The sequence below is a fragment of the Schistocerca americana genome, chromosome 6 (genome assembly GCF_021461395.2).
Source record: "Schistocerca americana isolate TAMUIC-IGC-003095 chromosome 6, iqSchAmer2.1, whole genome shotgun sequence".
NCBI classification, from domain to species: Eukaryota; Metazoa; Arthropoda; class Insecta; order Orthoptera; family Acrididae; genus Schistocerca; species Schistocerca americana.
In genome coordinates, this window is record NC_060124.1 from 231,290,253 (window position 1) to 231,307,817 (window position 17,565).

Consider the following 17,565-nt stretch of genomic DNA (forward strand, 5'->3'; position numbering starts at 1 on the left):
TTTGCAGCATGCTTGTAAAGTTCCGTCAAATCAGACTACCGCAGGCGTTTGAAGAGCAATACAACACTGCTAAAGCACTTATTATGCATTAAATATCCACGCACAAGACGTAGAAACCATTGTACATCACGTTAAATGAAGCATCCGCATGTAATTTATTCATCCTAGATTCGAAAACTGATCCTCGGTAGACGGAAAATCTCACCTTACCCCACTTTCTGACTACCATATACGGCTTCAGAAGACGCACAACCTACCTCCAGATGGTTTAAATAAAAGTAATCCACATCCATTGCGACGAATTCTTTGATCACAGGTCCCAACTTACCTATAAACGAAGAAAAAACGGACATAATTTGGACGAAGTCATAAACGCCATGGAACAATAACAAGAGCCGCCATTTGCAATGCTCGAAACTGACATGCGCAAATGAGTCGATAGGAATTGTGGGTAAGGCTTCCCGCCGTCCGACAGGTTGAAATAGGCACTACAAGAAATACCATTGGTTAAGTGTGGTAAAGCGAATTGTAGAAGGGCAAACGGTGAAATTATCAAAACATTGAAAATTAACTTATTTGAACATTGGAGAAGCCTACAGGACTACAAACGGCACTATATTTCGTGTCAGTAAGTTTCAGCCCAGCCCGCCATTTAACCTCTCATTCACTCGAAACCTAAAATTTATTAAATTTCTTGCCGCTTTGCTAGGCTGTTTGTTTGTAATAATATTGAAAGATGGAAATTTGGGTACTATTTGTGTAATATACCCAGTTCTTGAATTTAGCAAATATTGGATTTATGTTTTATCCAAATCCGTGCGTTGCACAGTGTAATTAGTTTACAATTTAATACTGGATTATGGCAATGGAAAAGGGAAAGGATTTGGAGCCAGTTTGGCAAAAGAAAAAGTTACAATTATCGACAAATTCTTTATTTACAATTTTAGAACATATTTTTTAATACAATTTGTATCTTCTGTACGGCAGAGACGAGAATGATATACATTTATTATTGCATGGTACTACAATTTATGACAATCTTCACGAGTCCAGTTTGCCTGAAACTAAAACACCAGCTTCCACCATCCTCTTCAGCTCTTTCTCAGCATCATATGTCCTAAAAGCAAACACAAAATATTAATTCCTTTCAGGTAGCTTCATACAGAAATAAAGGCCTCTATCCTTTATTGTGCAACAAAATTTAAAAATCTTGTACAGAGTAAAAAGGTACAAACAATCTAATAGCATAAAATGCCAGGAAAACAAATGTTTTTTTGAGAAAGAGTACCTCAAACAATAAGTGAGGAAATCAATGTAGCAACCATTAACTGAAAGTTTCTAAATCAGATCCTCACAAGTTACTAATTCAAAATTTCTAACCAACTACAATATCTAACGCATAGCAAGTTTATTAACTTGCACCCTGATTCATCAAATTACAAAACCGACAGATGCCTGTTATCAATTCTTTATAACATTTTATTGTGTCACAAAGATATATGCTTAACTTACTGAAAAGCTACAAGTTGTCATATATTTATTTAGCTATTAACACACAATGCTGACATTGTAACTTTTAAGTTCTTGCTCTTTGTACAAAATAACCCACTACATACAGTATGTGGAAATTATTCAAATACAAGTGAAATAGGCCAAAATATTTTCATTCCAAGTATAGTCAATTACATAGAATAATATCTTTATGGAAAGTGACCAATGTTTTAAGATCACAAAATTACTCCTAGAACACTGACAAATACACTAAAGGTTATCACAAAAATACCTGATCAAAAGGAAGAACTTCAATATAGACTGGCAGACTAAATATCAGTGCCTTTTTACCTCAAATTAATCTGTACCACCCAACTTTACATCGACACCCAATGTGGATTTATGCATCAGTCCACATATGCTGTTTCTGTAGAAACTATATAACAAGTAATCCAAAAATGCTTCAAATTAAACAACTTATTCTTTTTCACACACGAAAATCAACAAGTCGTAAACCATTTGGTGATTTGTGCTTAAATACATGTCCCTGAACGTTTTATCTCCATTACGACCCAATTTGGAAAGAATGAGTACTTACAGTGAACTTATCTTGCAGTGCAACCAGTTACTGAAACCTGCTAAATAAACTATTAACATTAAATTTGACTGCTTAACAATCAGTGTAACTGGGACAGCTGCAACACGACCTTATGCATAACACTGTATAGAAACAAAAATAACCAGCTTACTTGAAATATTACACAGAGTTCACGATATGGGGCAATTCTTTTATTCTCGTCCAGCTCGAGAGAATTATTGGTCGTCTGAACCGAAATTTAACATTCAATGTGTGTGTTTTTACTGATTGTATACGAAAACCCCACTTTCACTACTTCATTTACAATTGAACTTATTTTATCTTAATAACATGCTCTAACATCAGAGTATAAAATAAACTGGGACTTACTTATAGAATTCCGCATATTTTCGCTTGCGGCCTTCTCCAACAATCAATTTATATGCAAGTGCAACGCTCGCTGCGAGAACCAATCCAGCTCCAAAAACAACTTTGGACTGATTGGTTAACAAATTCCTCATTTGGGGCTTAGGGAGCTTTTTCGTTGGAACTGCAGAAGACATCTGAAACAGAGGTGCAACATCGGCAATGCTGCAGTAACGAACATAACCAGTACTACAGTGTTTTCATAAAGGTTCCGAAATTTCTTTCATATACTATATAACTACAGCAGACGACGACGACGACTCCTAAAGTCTAACATTCACTTTTAACTGTCTATAACATCATCACAGGAACATTCCATTTCTATAATCTTGCTCAAATTATTGATATACATCTACCTTTCTTCACGGATTATTAACCAATCGAGTTTACACTTCGGAGGATCCACTAGCCTATTCCGCAAATTGTAATCGCGTGCAATGGCGGAGGAAGAACATTAACAGTGTAGCCAACACCCGTACATGTAGTAACAACCAACAGAAGTATTGCAGAACATGAAACAAGTAATACTTATCACTGTGTAATAAATAATAAAATTATTTACCAGTAAATGTTATACAAGTTTTTGAACTTACTAATTAATTTATGACTGTCAGTATTCACCTTCATCACTAAATGAAAATTTGAATGAACAGTGTTGTATAATATATTATAACTCCGAAACACCACGTTAATTGACGAGTATTCAGTTTGAACTTTTATGAGCACTAATGAGTGCATAAATATGGCCAATAATGCCTACGTATGTCTAATACTACAGACTTGAAATTTGCTTGAAACATTCTGGAGACGCGTATTTAACTGTCACATTTTTCCTTTGTACCTATTTTATTGAAGGTTAAGCAAATATTCCAATCTAAATTCTGATGACACCACTGAATCGAATACAGATGGTCTTGTGCGCTTGAATCAAGTTGCTATCGCATAGAAAATAGTACAAGGTTATCCGAAAGCGTGATATGGGGGAAAAAAGACAAACATGAAAATTATGTTTCGCGAAAGTTAGCTCTGTATATTAGGCTACTACAGCCAATCATTTCAAATTTTATGCAAACTCATCCATACACATGCAGTGAAATGTGATATATTGCGTTTGTATGTTAAACAAGTGGATAGGACAATTACGTGTCGAGGTAAAGGGTAGAGACGTATACCAATATTTATGAAAATACTGCGAGTATGGGTACAGGAGTGCGTCCTACCGTCAAGAATCGCGTGAATGATATTCTCAGGTAGTTACACAAGAACTGCAACTTCCATTTCCCTCGTCTTGTGTAATAATTCCCCGTTTATTTAACTATGCGAAATTAAATTGTGATTTAGTATTCTTCAGTCACTGACCATTGTAGATCTGAAACTGTGCAGACTGAATGTACATTATAATTTTGCAACTACATCTGTTTGCCAGTGATTTTAAAAAAGAAGTTTGTGCATAGCCATTCGCAAAAACGCAGTTAATATTTTATGTTTACTTGTGAAATGGGGGAGCACATTAGCTGCCTGTGTCAAGCTACACAGTCTTCTTGGCATGTACACAAATTTGATTTTTATTGACCACAGAAGTCCTAACAGTAGGACATACACACGCATATATGGGAAATGTCACAGGGGAGCTGTATATATTGTTCGATTAATTTAGTCATCTGTGGTACAATACAGAATTGTTTTAATTATTGAGTTATATAATGCAGATATTGTTCATAGTAAGTCGGTATTCTTACAGTGTTTAGCACTAGAAGTGATAAGACATGGCAGGTACAGGATTGAAACACCAGTGCAGATTCAGGGTCCTGTTCGGAGGGGGGGGGGGGGGGGGGGGAGGATGATACAGTAAGTTAAGTTACAGCGTGTGCCCTCCCCTTCCCCCTCCTTTTAATTTGCAAAAGACGCATACACTTTTAATCATAACTATACAACAACAAAACAAGAACCATTTTAAAGTAATGGTAATATTAATGAATTGATTCATTATCAGAATTTTTTTATTTTTCATCGTTTTCAGCGTGGTGACTGATTTGTTGCAGCTCTCAATGCTCACCCATCCCATGCAAGCCTCTTATTTTCTGCATACCCACTTTGAATAGCATTAACCAGTATAGTGATAGTTTATAGTATAGTATCGTGTATATTTATATGCTATATAGAGCAAGGTTCTATGCTGCCTTTGCCTCATGTTAATTCATACTTAAGTTATTCCACATCCTTACATGTTCTACTTGATGATGGGATCAATAGAACATGATGAATGAATGAATGAATGAAAGCTAAATCCATTTGATCCCACTTACTATATTCAATTCTTGGCTTCACTCTATAATTTTTACCTCCCACAGTTAATTCTGTTACCAAATTGATGACTCCTTGATGTGTCAGGATATGTACTGTACTGCTCCCTTCTTTTGGTCTATTATATGCCATAAATTTTTATTTTGTACCATCTCATTAGTTCTTCAATCTATCCCTTTAATTTTCAATATTCTTCCTTAGCAGCACATTTTCAAAGCTTCTGTTCTCTCCTTTTCTGAACTGATTATCATCCATCTATTAATTTTCATACAAGGCTAAACTCTATACAGATAGCTCCAGAAAAAACTTCCCAACATTTAAATCTATATTCATTGTGAACAAAATTCTCATTTTCAAAATGGTTTTCCTGCCATTGTCATGCTACATTTTAAATCCTCTTTACTTTGGTCATCAACTGATATTTTGCTGCAAAAATATCAGAACTTATCACACACTTTCAGTGTCAAATTTCCAAATGTAATTCCATCAGTTAACGTAATTCAATTACTTTCCATTACCCAAGCATTACTGTTGTCGATATTTGCCTTAATACCTCTTTACTGTCCATTCTGTTCATCTGATCTTGCAAGTCCTTTGCCATCTATGGCAGAATTACAATGCCATCACCTAACTGCAAAGTTTTTATTTCTTCTCCCTGAATATTAACTCCCTTACCAATTTTCTCCTTGGTTTCCTTCAAAGTTTGCTCAATGTACAGATTGATTAACATTGAGAGTAGGCTACAACATGGTCTCACATCCTTCTCAACTACTGCTTCCCTTGTATATCATTCGCCTCTTTATAAGTACAGTTTCGTTTTTGTAAAACCTTTTGCTCCCTGTGTTTTATCTTTACTACACTCAGAATTACAAGGAGTGTAGCCCAGTCATATTGTCAAAATATTTCTACAGATCTAAAATTGCTGCACACCAGAATAGTAATTAAGTGCAGGAATAAAATTTTATTGGAACCAACTGGGACTCTTTAACAGGAGCATGCCTGTCAAGCATGCAGCAGTGGGTTACCATTGTCGACTCTCGGAAGAACCGCAATACAAACAAGCAGGGAGCTCAGCACATTACCTCAGACTGCATGACCGATAATGTCAGGAACACCAGATTCAGCACTTGGAAAACTTGGAAAACACTGCAGAGCAGAACAAATACTCTTCTGTAACGTGGATACATGTAGTAACTTCACATAGGAATGAAACAAGAACTCATTTCAGGCTGCAAATCTTGCATAAAGGAATGCTCTGAAGTTAAACATTAGCCTTGCCAAGAGTGCCGACATCAGAAAATGAGAGCACGTTCGATCATCCATATGCGGGCATCATGTCATTGACTGCTATAAAACCCCTCCATTTCTTTCACTTATTCTCAGAGTCTGGCCACTCCATCTGTACCTCTGATACCGACAAAGTCTAGCTCTACTAGTTGCAAGATGACCTGGTGGATATGGTGAAGTATCACCAGCCACCACCAGCTTGGAGTCTACTACATATCAAGTCTGCAGCTGTCTGACAGTGAAGGGAACTTCAACTCTGCAAGCTGCATTCCTGCCAGTCACACCCATGTCTGTCCAAAGATGAGGGCCAGGCCAATCTTCCATGATTGAGAACCCATCTGCCTGAGTGCGAGCAGTTTAATTTTGGTACAGGGCATTTGTGTTGCCACTCCTGGGTAGTACAAGTGCTGCCCTACTGGCTGTTTGCTGGGACTGCCTATTGGGCCATCCTCCATGTCACTGTTGGCTCTTCCGCTTACACATCATCTCGACAACCAGTAATATTAGCCTGCTGATTTCTGGAGCTGAAACTAAGTGCAACCTCACTCAATGAGAGCACTAAGGCGTCAACAGACATCTCTTTGTATTTGTATTTCTTTATTGGTCCTGTAAATCATGTTTAGGTACATATTTTGCACAAACGATGTAGGACAAGTCAGGTTGGTACAGTATATACAACATCATACACATTGTTATTTTGAAAGAATAAATAATTAAAAATTATTCAATACATGTTGAATATTGATGACAAATTTAATGTAATGAAATAAAATGATAGACTTACTAAGAATATTTGAGCAGTTACACTACACTTTTCTGGTACTCTAAAAGCTTGGAAACAAAATAGAAGCAGTGGTCAAGCAAGTACTCTTTCAGTTTCACTTTAAACTGTTGTAAATTTTGCATCTGTTTCAAATAGGGTGGCATGTGATTTTACAGCATTATGCCAGTATGACACGCTCCTCTCTTACAAATGTTTGTACTTACTGTATTGACATGCAAGTAATGCTTCTGCCTAGTAACATGAGGGTGGTAATCACAGTTACACTTGAAGATATTTCCATCTTTTAAAATATTTCCTTTTGTGAAATTTAATATTTCACACATATATAAGCAAGGAAGAGGCAGTATACTGAGATTTTTAAATATTGTTCTACAGGAGTCTCTGTACTTAGCATGGTTTATTATTCTAACAGTCTTTTTCTGTAGCCTAAATGTTTTGTTTGTACCTACGGAGTTCCCCCAAAAGATAATGCCGTACATCAGCAGTGACTGAATACTGCCATGGTACATTGTATTTTGTGCAAGGGTTCTTACTGCGCGTGTTAAGTGTATTTAGCTTTTTATTTATATGGTTAAGATGTGTCTCCCATTTTAGGTTTTGCTGAATATGTATACCTAAAAATTTTGTGGCGCTCACAGATGAGACAGTTTTTCCATCAATTTTAAAAATTGGTCATGCAGGATGTAGTTTCTGTGAATTGTGGAAATTGACTGTCACTGTTTTTTCATTATTTATTATTAGCTCGTTTGTTCTGAACCATTGTGTCAAATTTTGTATTATACCTGTAGCTGTTTTTTGCAGGCTTTCTTCATCACGTTATTTGATTAGGATATTTGTGTCATCTGCAAAAAGTACTGTTGTCCCTTTAGTTATTTTTTCTGACAAATCATTAACATAAAGAATGAAAAGAATTGGCCCAAGGACTGACCCTTGAGGAACTCCATATGTAATGTTTTGTGCCTTACTGCAAAAATTACAATTTTTTTGTGTTTTTATGTCTTTGTGTTTTATGTGAGTGATCTGTTGACGGTCATGAAGGTATCCACTTGTTTGGCAGGCCTCGTATTTCATAATTACCTTGCTTCTGCAACAGAGTATTATGATCAATTACATCGAAGGCTTTACTAAGGTCAAGAAATATGCCAGACACATGTTGCTTATTATCTGCTGCAGTTAGAATTTCATTTAAGAAGGTATAAATAGCTGACTGTGTTGATCTGCCAGTTCTGAATCCGTGTTGCGCATCACTTGTTACGTTTTCTTTATTTAGAAAGGCTGTCTGCCTTCTAAGAAATAGTTTTTCAAGAATTTTACCAAAGCCTGACAATACTGATACAGGTCTATAGTTTGCAGCTTTATGATTGTCCCTTTTCTTGTACAGTGGTGTCACTTTTGCCATTTTCAGATTTTTCGGTAATATACCACTCACGAATGATGAATTGAAAATATCCGTTAATGGTTCTACGATAGATGTTACACTTGCTTTGATGATAATATCTGGTATTTCATCAGTACCTGCTGAATACTTATTGGGTAACCTTTTTATAATGACAGATAATTGCTCAGGTGTTGTTGGAGACATGAATAGGGTTCTTGTAAGAATTTTTGTATCTGACTGGAGTGTATTGCTGTCTGGTTGTGAGTTGTAATGTTACATGCCAGGCTGGAGTGACATGCCACATGCCATACCTTCCTACATCAGGGTCATAGCACTGACTTTAGTCAATGCCGGAAAAGGACCTGCATTTCTCTCATCAGGTGCTGATGAACTGCCTGATGCCTCCATGTGACATGGGCTTAGGACAGTGGCCGCAGGCCACACTATGAAGAAGACAGAGTAATTGTAAAGCCCTCAGAAATAGATGAGTGTTAATTAAAGGGTGTCTCATTAGCACCCCGACACTCTACAGGACCACATCTCCACTCAGTTATCCTACACCAATGTAAGAGACCACATCTGGTGGGTTCCTACAAGTTTTTGCCAGAAGCTGTGATTTGTGATGCCCTTCAAATTTAGAGTCAGGAGCGCTAACATCAGTTGTCGCCGCTGTCAAGGAGCCACACATGCACATCAGCAGCCATTGACATCTGTCATTATTTTTCTTCACCTGTTTTCTTTTTCTTTTAGTTGGGGCCATGTTGAGTTGCAAGGATCTGTGGAGGAACTTGAAAGTGATATTGTTTAGACCACAAGAACCAGCAGACCTATCACAGTTCCAGGGTAACTGTTGGGAAGAGTACTTACAGTTAGTTAGGTGCCAGTATTGTAATTTATCGGGGCACGAGTTACTTTGTACTAAGGCAGTGCCAGTAATGTGTGAAACTTGTAGATGGTTTGGACATGATGCATGGCAGTGCAGTGAGTCCTGCTGGGTCATGATATGTAGGAATGTTGATACAGTTGTTTTTGCATATTGATATTGTCTCAATATGCTAGATTTCCAGTTGTTCTATTGTTTGATTCAAACACAACAAGCAGAAATGCATGCAACAACTTGAAGTGAAGCCACTGAAATTTGAAACTTCTGGTAGCTACGATACTACAGGATGAAATAGAATGATGCCAGGGTAGCAAATAGATGCAGAAGGCACTAGAAGCATTAAGTGCCCTGAATGGGTTGACACAGTCGTAAGAAGGTGATATAGAGACTGTAGTGAGTGTACCTGTCCTATCCATTGATCCTACAGCAGATTGTCTCATTATGCTTTTTTTCTGGGAAAGCATCCTTAGATGTATCAGCCTTTCTGGGTGAAGTGAGGAGAGCAGCTCAGTTAGGGAATTGGTCTGATGCAACATATCTGTCCAGGACTAAGTTATGGGTGTCTGTTCAGGACTAAGTTACAGGTGATGCTAAAACCTATGTCACATTCCATGAAACACTTAGTAAAACATAGACATTTGACTTACTGGCCAAAGGGCTTATCGAACACTATTGCAAGCAAAATAGTGCCACACTTTTCAGGGAAAAGCTCATGGTATTAACACAGAAGCACAGTGAGTCAGTAGTGGCATTCTAGGACGGAATTCGTTAGGTAAACTCGAAGACTTACAAATTGATGTACGCTGCAGAAGCGGATATAGAATCCTCTTGCAAGAAGCAAGACATATTTGTGAGGCATATTTCAGCAGATATGTCACAAAGGGTGAGGACAGAAAATCTTAGGCATTTGTCTCCAGCTATTAAGATTGCCACACAGCTGGAGGAGATAGATATTGTGACTCAGAAAAAGTGTGACCATGGTGTCATCTCCTCTGATGTCAAATGCAGCAGGTGTGGAGGAGGAGGGCATGTGAAGAAGCAACATCACCAGTCACTGTGCTTCGAATGTGGTGAGGGTGGGCATAAGGCACATGACTGCGAAAGCAGTAAGCAAGATAAGTACAATAAAAAGGATTTGTTAAAGGTGAACAGGAGTGTCTTTTAACAGCCAAAAGGTAATATCCAATAAAATGATACACTGCAAGGATGTGTGCAGAGATGGAGTGTTGCTTCCTTGGCACAGTAAATAATAAGAAACATACATTCTTGGTAGACAACTGGTGCACACGTTTCAGTTGTGGGTCAGGACCTGTTACGTAGGAAGAGACTTCAGTCTCCACGGTATAGGTTACATGGAGTGGGAAACAATAAAGTGGAGCAGTCGGCAACTGGCAGACCGCAGTCCAGGTCCAGACCACAGAAGATTGAAAACTGGCCCACCAAAAATATTTTGAAAGTATAAATTATGTACTCAAATTATTTTAAAAAAATTCTTCTATCGATAACAATCCGTTTGAGCATCACACTTATAATCTTTTCTGGTAGGATACAATTAACTGCTGAATAATTAAAATACTTAATGGTTAGTTATAGGTAGAGTAAATACATAGTTCCTATGCCGTGCAGCATGGTATAGCGTGCTGAAGAGCGGGGACGGAAGGGAGCAAGCTGGCTGGCACAGCACGTTATGCCGATCTGCATAAAAACTCTGTAAACACAAATGCAACACAAGAATTTTATTTAGTGACCAAGGAAATTTTATAAATCGATTTCAGACTCCGGCAACCTTTGAAACCACTATTAAATAAGAGAAGGCTAATTCATTTAAACTCCATTTTTTGTGTTCATAACTCGAACAGTAGATTAAAGCTACTGTATGAAACTTCATGCGAGTTCACTTGGTGATGGCGATATTTGACAACGAAGTGCCTCCTTTGCCGAGCTGCAGCATACACTTTGACATTGAAGTAGCTCCTTTGCCGTGCATCGGCATGGGCTGTGTCCCATGCACAGGTATTTTTATAAAGAATGAATCTAAATAAAGTACACAAATTTTATCGCCAATTCATCAGTAGTTTCAGCGATCTCATACAGAGCATTCTGTTACTGTCAATGCTTATAATGTTTCTTTTGGATTAATATGGATCCTAAAAAGTGTAAAGCTGATGGTGGAAATAGGATGTTTTTGACTGAGTGGACCGAACAGTATTGTTTTACGCAGCCTGATAGGCCTGGAGCTGTTCCAGTTTGCCTCGTATGCAACAGAACTGTCACTCTTGTTAAAAGTGCCAATTTAAAACAACACTACGAAACAACTCATCAGCAGTTCCATAAAAATTTTTCTCTGTGTAGTGGAGTTCATAAAAAAACTCAAGGCATATCTAGCTTCTTACAAAAATTCACAACCTTCCTAGTTCACTCTATGTGTGAGGAAGAAAAATCTGTTGTGCTGGACCTTTAATAAACACCAGAAGCCATTTTCAGACTGAGATAGTCAAAAAACATATGTTGGAAATGGCCATGCACATTTTGAAGAGAAAAAGATGTTGCTGCAATTGAAGGTATTCCATTGTTGGTAAGAAGTAATACAAGAACTGAAATTTTGGTTGCTGACAATAAAAGTAGTTTACTTGAACTCCTGCAGAAGGCACCTTGCTACGCCATAGCACTAGATGAATTGTGCAACATTGTTGAAGAAGAACAAATTTCCATTTTTGTGAGATTTTTGGATATTGAAAGTAGAGAATTTAGAGAAGAGTGGCTAACAATATTGCCATTGAAAGGCAAGACTCATGGAGAAGATGTATTCAAGACTTTTGAATGCTTCATGACAAAATAAAACATTAGCTGTGATAAAATGGTGTCTCTTTCAACTGATGGGGTCCCAATGATGATCGGCAAAGAAAATGGACATAGTAAAGAGAATCAAGGATATTAATGCTGGGCTACTATCTTATCAGTGCATAAGTCACTAGGCAGCCCTTTGTGGAAAACGTAGTGTGACTCCAAAAGAAGTAATGGATGGGCTGGTCAAGTTGATCAATTTTGTGAGGCCTCATTTTGCTCTTCAACACAGACAGTTCAAAGAGTTTCTTTCTGACTGTAATTCAGTGCATTCTGACTTACTGCAGCACAACAATGTTTGTTGGCCAAGTAAACATCAAGTGATTGAACATTTTTGGAAAATAAAAGGAGAAGTAGCATCCTTCGTAGAAAACTTGGATTCATAAACAGCAAGAAACCATTTGGAGTTCCTAGCAAACAAATGCAGTATGCTAGCTGTGGCTTTCTTGAAAGACATTCTGAAACAATCAAATGCACTCATTACCAAGCTACTAGGAAATGGGAAATTAATATGCAATGTGATACAAAGTGTGTCTTCCTCCTGTTGCAAGCTGGATAGCTGGATCTCTTTGAAAAAGGCATTACAAGTCAAGACTTTGCAACAGTTTTTAATATAAAATAATTCTGAAATAGACTTTTCATTATTCTCGAATTGTGTCAGATCTTAAGACGAAATTTGCAACAAGATTTCAAGACTAGTGGTACAGGAGCTGTTGCAATTCTTAAAACCGCCTTTTGGAGTTTCTCCAGTGGCAGAATGAACAGGTGTGGCTGCAAAGTTTTTCTGCCTTTCAAAGCCTTTACTCCAAATGGAGATAATAGACTTGCTGGAAGGCTTCACCTTGCAAACATATAAAATTGCAGCTGCTGAAGAATTTTGGAGTACACACACCCCAGAAAACTACCAAAATAGGCAAAAAATTAGCCATATACCTGGCTACTATGATTGGCTTCAGATATATTTGTGAAATTTCATTTTCAGAAATGAAATTTTGTAAGAAAAAGTATTTCTCAAGGTTTATGGTTGCCCAGTGTGAATAAGCTATTTGCATAAGCATGCTCCCCACATGAACAGATCTTTAAGAAACTGGCTCAAGACCGAAAATGTAATTCCTCCCATCGATTTTTCATACAAATATACCTATCTTCTGTACTTAATATTTTGTGAGCGAAAATGAAAATAAAAAATAACCTTGAATATGCGTTTCTTTTCTGGATTTTTCAATATGCCTATTAATCATATTTCATATTTTTTTGTGAGTGAAAATAAAATGAAAATAGTGAAAAAGATAAGTTTTCTTGGATTTTTCAGTACAGTTATGCCTTCTGTCGTCTTTCAACTTAATCTGAGAGTGAAAATTAAAATTCAAATTAAAAATTAGTAAGGAATATGAGCTTTTTTTCTAGATTTTTGAATACAAAGATGTGTCAGTTGTATTTCATATTATTTTTTGAGTGAAAATTGAATAAAAAATTAGTAAAGAATATGATGTTTCTCTTCTGGACTTCGATAAAAATTTTCCAAAGCATTCGGACTCCCTGTAAAATCACTTGTCGGCCTCGGATAGGGACAACACTCCTCACTTTTAGCATTGGGACTGAAAGATTTAAGGAACATATGTAGGTGTTGCCACATGATGTGCAATTTTCGGACTTGATTTTCTGGATAAACATCGCACAGTAACTGAGCTTTTGTGGCATATGATTGAAATTGGTGGAATTTTGTTTCTTTTAGGGGAGAGCCACCAGTTAATCAATGTCACAAGGTGTGCCTGTCATGAAGTGATACCAGCTAAACTGCATACATTTACACTAAAGGCTAATTCATGGGATGACAAACTGACAGTTACAGAAAAATTGAACTAGGGTAATGTAGGTACAGACTTCCAAGGCAATTAGTGTGCATGTTAGAAAAATTGGAGTACAGTGAGGGATTAGATAAGTTGCATTTAATGGTGTGCAGGAGTGTAGTACACATTACAGATATAGATGGAGAATTTATGTTCTTGTGAGTTTGGACAGTTTTGGCATAGACTAGGTAAGTCTGCCAAAGGTCCTAATGGTTGGCAGTTTGAGTGTCTTGGAAGAAGACAATATTGATAGGTCGAGAGATGATCACAGCCACAAGCATACCATACCATTAGCAACTCTGCACTATGTAATAAAGCCAAAAATTTGGAAGGAAAAGAGAGGGAAGGCGTGGAAGCTTTATTGCTTAGATTCAAAGAAGTCTTCACTCCCTGGGTCCACTACCAGTGACACCTATAACACGGCACAGCATACGAACAGAAACAACACACTAGGATATAAGAAACCATACAGGATTCCAAAGCGTTAACAACCTTCAATGGAGGAATTTATTGGTTAGCAGATGGATGATGGAGTCATTGAACATAATGGTAGTCCCTGCAGTGTGAATGTTGGCATTGTACCCAAAAAGTCATCACATGGTACCAAGAAGTAAAGATTCTATTGCGATTATCACTTCCTAAACGAAAAGACTGTCACCAATGTAATGTAAATACCTCTCGATCATGGATTTGAAGTAGTTCCAAAGAACCGGTTTAAAATAGCTTTTTCTACACCATGGGGACATTACCGGTACCACAGGATGCTGTTTGGACCAAAGAATACACCAGCTACATTTTAGAGACTCTTGGATGTGGTTCAATTCAATTCAGTTTATTAGTGTCCTTGTAGTACATCATCAAAATGCCATAGGACTCGTCAATAAACATTACAATTTAAAATACATGTACATGAAAATTTGTAATTGAATTTACTTGCCACTTAGACATTGCAATTTTAATAGAACTATAAGAACATTAACATAAAAATATACATGTAGGATAACAACATAAAAAAAAACTAAATAAAAAGCTAGTGATTCTCACATCAAAGATTATTTCCATTCTTACATGAACACTGTTTCACACTTTCATAGAAAGCAAGTATTTAAATGTGAGCAATTACACATATTTATTAAAATTGCTCAAATCAGAAGAAAGAATAAATGGTTTTTCAAAATCTGGATAGACCAAAATGGAACTAGGTGTCAACAGAACCTCTAACATCTGGAATGCCACCTCACACTCAACTGTCCGATGAAACTACAGTTCTTTCCATAGAAATTGCATGAGAGGTCTTGCAATTTTTGCAAATTTTGGAACATATCCACAGTAAAATCTTCCACAGTTGGCTGTAAATGACTTGGAAATTGATAAAGTTGTTTTTAGATGGGTGATTCACTTCCAGTAGGAATTTGGTGCTGAATAAGCAGTGTTGTGGGTAATTGACCCGATGGATTAAATAGTTCCACATACTCACTCAAGAGTTTTCCCACTAAGCTGTATCATGCACTTCAAGATGGCCTACCTCTCTCCTTAGCACTGACCAGTTGACAGACCCTCCCAGTATTGTGTAATTTGCTGTAAAATCAGTCTAGTTCATCCTCATGTAACATTACTAAATTCACAGCCAGTGACCCTGTGACAACTTTACTTTCCCGGGACCAAAATTATCAATACTGATAGGCACTACACTTGTGCCACCTACCTCCTGTATATAGGCCATGGTGTGTCATATAAAACAACTAATTGCATCTAGTACTTCATTATCTGCCAAAGATTCAATGATACACAAGTTCACTGGCAGCCCAGACTACCTTTCCTGTACCTTTCAGTAACTGATTCTAAGAATTGACCTTAAAAGACCTCGTACACAGTTTATCTGGTTTTCCCTGGCCATGGGGTGGACCTTGCAACAGTGAAGGTATTCTGGCTGCAGAACCTAGCTGAAATAAAGTTCCATCCACTTCCACAGTATGCCATTCCAGGTCAATTACAGTACGATGTGCAACCAGGAAATTAAGCCCAAGAATAACCTCCCGCTAACCACGGGAAAAAATTCTGCATCCACTTGGAAGTTAACCTCCCGTACTCAGAACTTCAATACTCCAGTACTGAGCGAATTTACATGCACTGCACATACACCACTTAACATCTTGGTGCACTTAACCTATTTGTCCCTAATACTTGCTTACTTCCAACTTGTAACACTTATATTGATTAGAAGTAGGTTTATATTATGTATCTGTAACCTTGTATCTGGTCCTTGATTTGTGACAGGAAATTTAAAGTTAGTAATATATATATGGAAAAGATAAATGATTGTTTAAAATAAAATTGCTTAAAATAATGAAATTTTATAACATGTGTTAGTTTATAAGATAAACAATGTGTATTGGAAGCTGGTTCATGCTTAGGGCACTTGTATTGTAAAATGTAAAAGACATAGGGAAGTCCTTCCACAACGGAAGTGGCATGGCACGATGTAAAAGGTGGTTTTGGTGGTCGAACTACACGGCTCCTTGGTGGGAACGGTACGCAGTCAGTGGCTAGCCGTTGCACGGTACACATCAATGGTGCCAAGGGAGGCAGTTGGAAGCCATTTTGCAAGGAAGTTTGCCTCAGATGTGGATTTGGTTGTTGTTTGGTATTCTCGACAATAATGAATGGCTGTAAGACATTAAAAATCCGTCGCCAAGAAGAAATTTTATAGAGCATTCAAACATTAAGAGCCGTGAGTACAGTTTAGCCGCCATGTCACTTGCTACCACAACTGTGCCACTGATCCACCAACTTCATTTATATAGATATGTATCAAAGCATGGACCAGTTAATATGTGTGAGTGAATTTTAATAATATTCCAAATGCTATAAATCTGTGTTTGGAACCATAACTTCTATCCTGATCATGAACCTATGCAGGGTCCTGTCCTAAGTGTTTATAAAGCCAAGTATCCTGTTTCAAATGAACGAGTGATTTATTTACATTGATCAAATGTGGAAAGTTTAGCAAAAGGGAAGTTAGTTAGAAATTTGCTACAGTACTCTCAGTTTTTTGCAAAGTATCGTTTTGCAAAAATACAGTGCCAGATTGTGTAAAATATACAGTCTAAAATACCTGCTTTACAGGTGATATAAAAGGCAAACAAGTTAAGCTCATTTAAAATTGCTATTAATTGAATTATATTCAAAATTACAGTCCGATGCCTTTATCCATTAGTCACACGTGCGGTCAGAATTTCCCAAATCCTTTCAGAGGGTAACAGTAGCTTGTGTCACGGCAGGTTACTGTTATAAACTGATACCTGAGAACCAGACATAGCCGATCTGAAAAAAGTCTGCCACTGCTTTTTTTGTGTGTGCTGTCTCTTACTGGGAACCTATCTAGTTCCTCCTTGGCGCGTTGTAACTGCACCTGAAATGTACAGATCTTATGCTTCTGCTCCTCTACTAACTTATTTCTACTACAGTGAGAGGATCTCACTAAAATGACCACTGGCTTCCTCACTGCATTCCCCACTATGAAAATACTTTGAACAAATCACACACCGTAACCCACTACTCAAAAACCTACGACGCAGCCCACACTTCTCACTCATGGTAAAATTTTACAGTTACTGAGAAAAATTATACATCTGTGGCGCTGATGAGGTCAATGCCAGCATCGATCTGAGTATCATCTTTGAACTAAACTAAGATTATCTTTGAACAAAACCACCACGTTAGTTCTGTGTAAGCCTTGTT

At 37.4% G+C, this 17,565-nt stretch overlaps 1 protein-coding gene and 1 long non-coding RNA gene across 2 annotated transcripts in view; both read right to left on the minus strand.

The window, feature by feature from the left end:
- Nucleotides 1-395, minus strand: part of LOC124620062 (nascent polypeptide-associated complex subunit alpha, muscle-specific form-like) — a 59,926-nt gene extending 59,531 nt beyond the window's left edge. The window contains exon 1 of the mRNA XM_047146730.1: nt 329-395. The gene's annotated coding sequence lies outside the window, so the exon portion shown is untranslated. The remainder of the gene's footprint in view (nt 1-328) is intronic.
- Nucleotides 396-916: 521 nt separating this feature from the next.
- LOC124619825 lies at nt 917-2,990 on the minus strand. Its single transcript, XR_006980139.1, has 3 exons — nt 2,851-2,990; nt 2,459-2,631; nt 917-1,117 (listed from the first exon to the last, which is right to left on the minus strand). It is a non-coding gene; the product is annotated as an uncharacterized LOC124619825 (long non-coding RNA).
- Between the last annotated feature and the right edge of the window lie 14,575 nt (nt 2,991-17,565).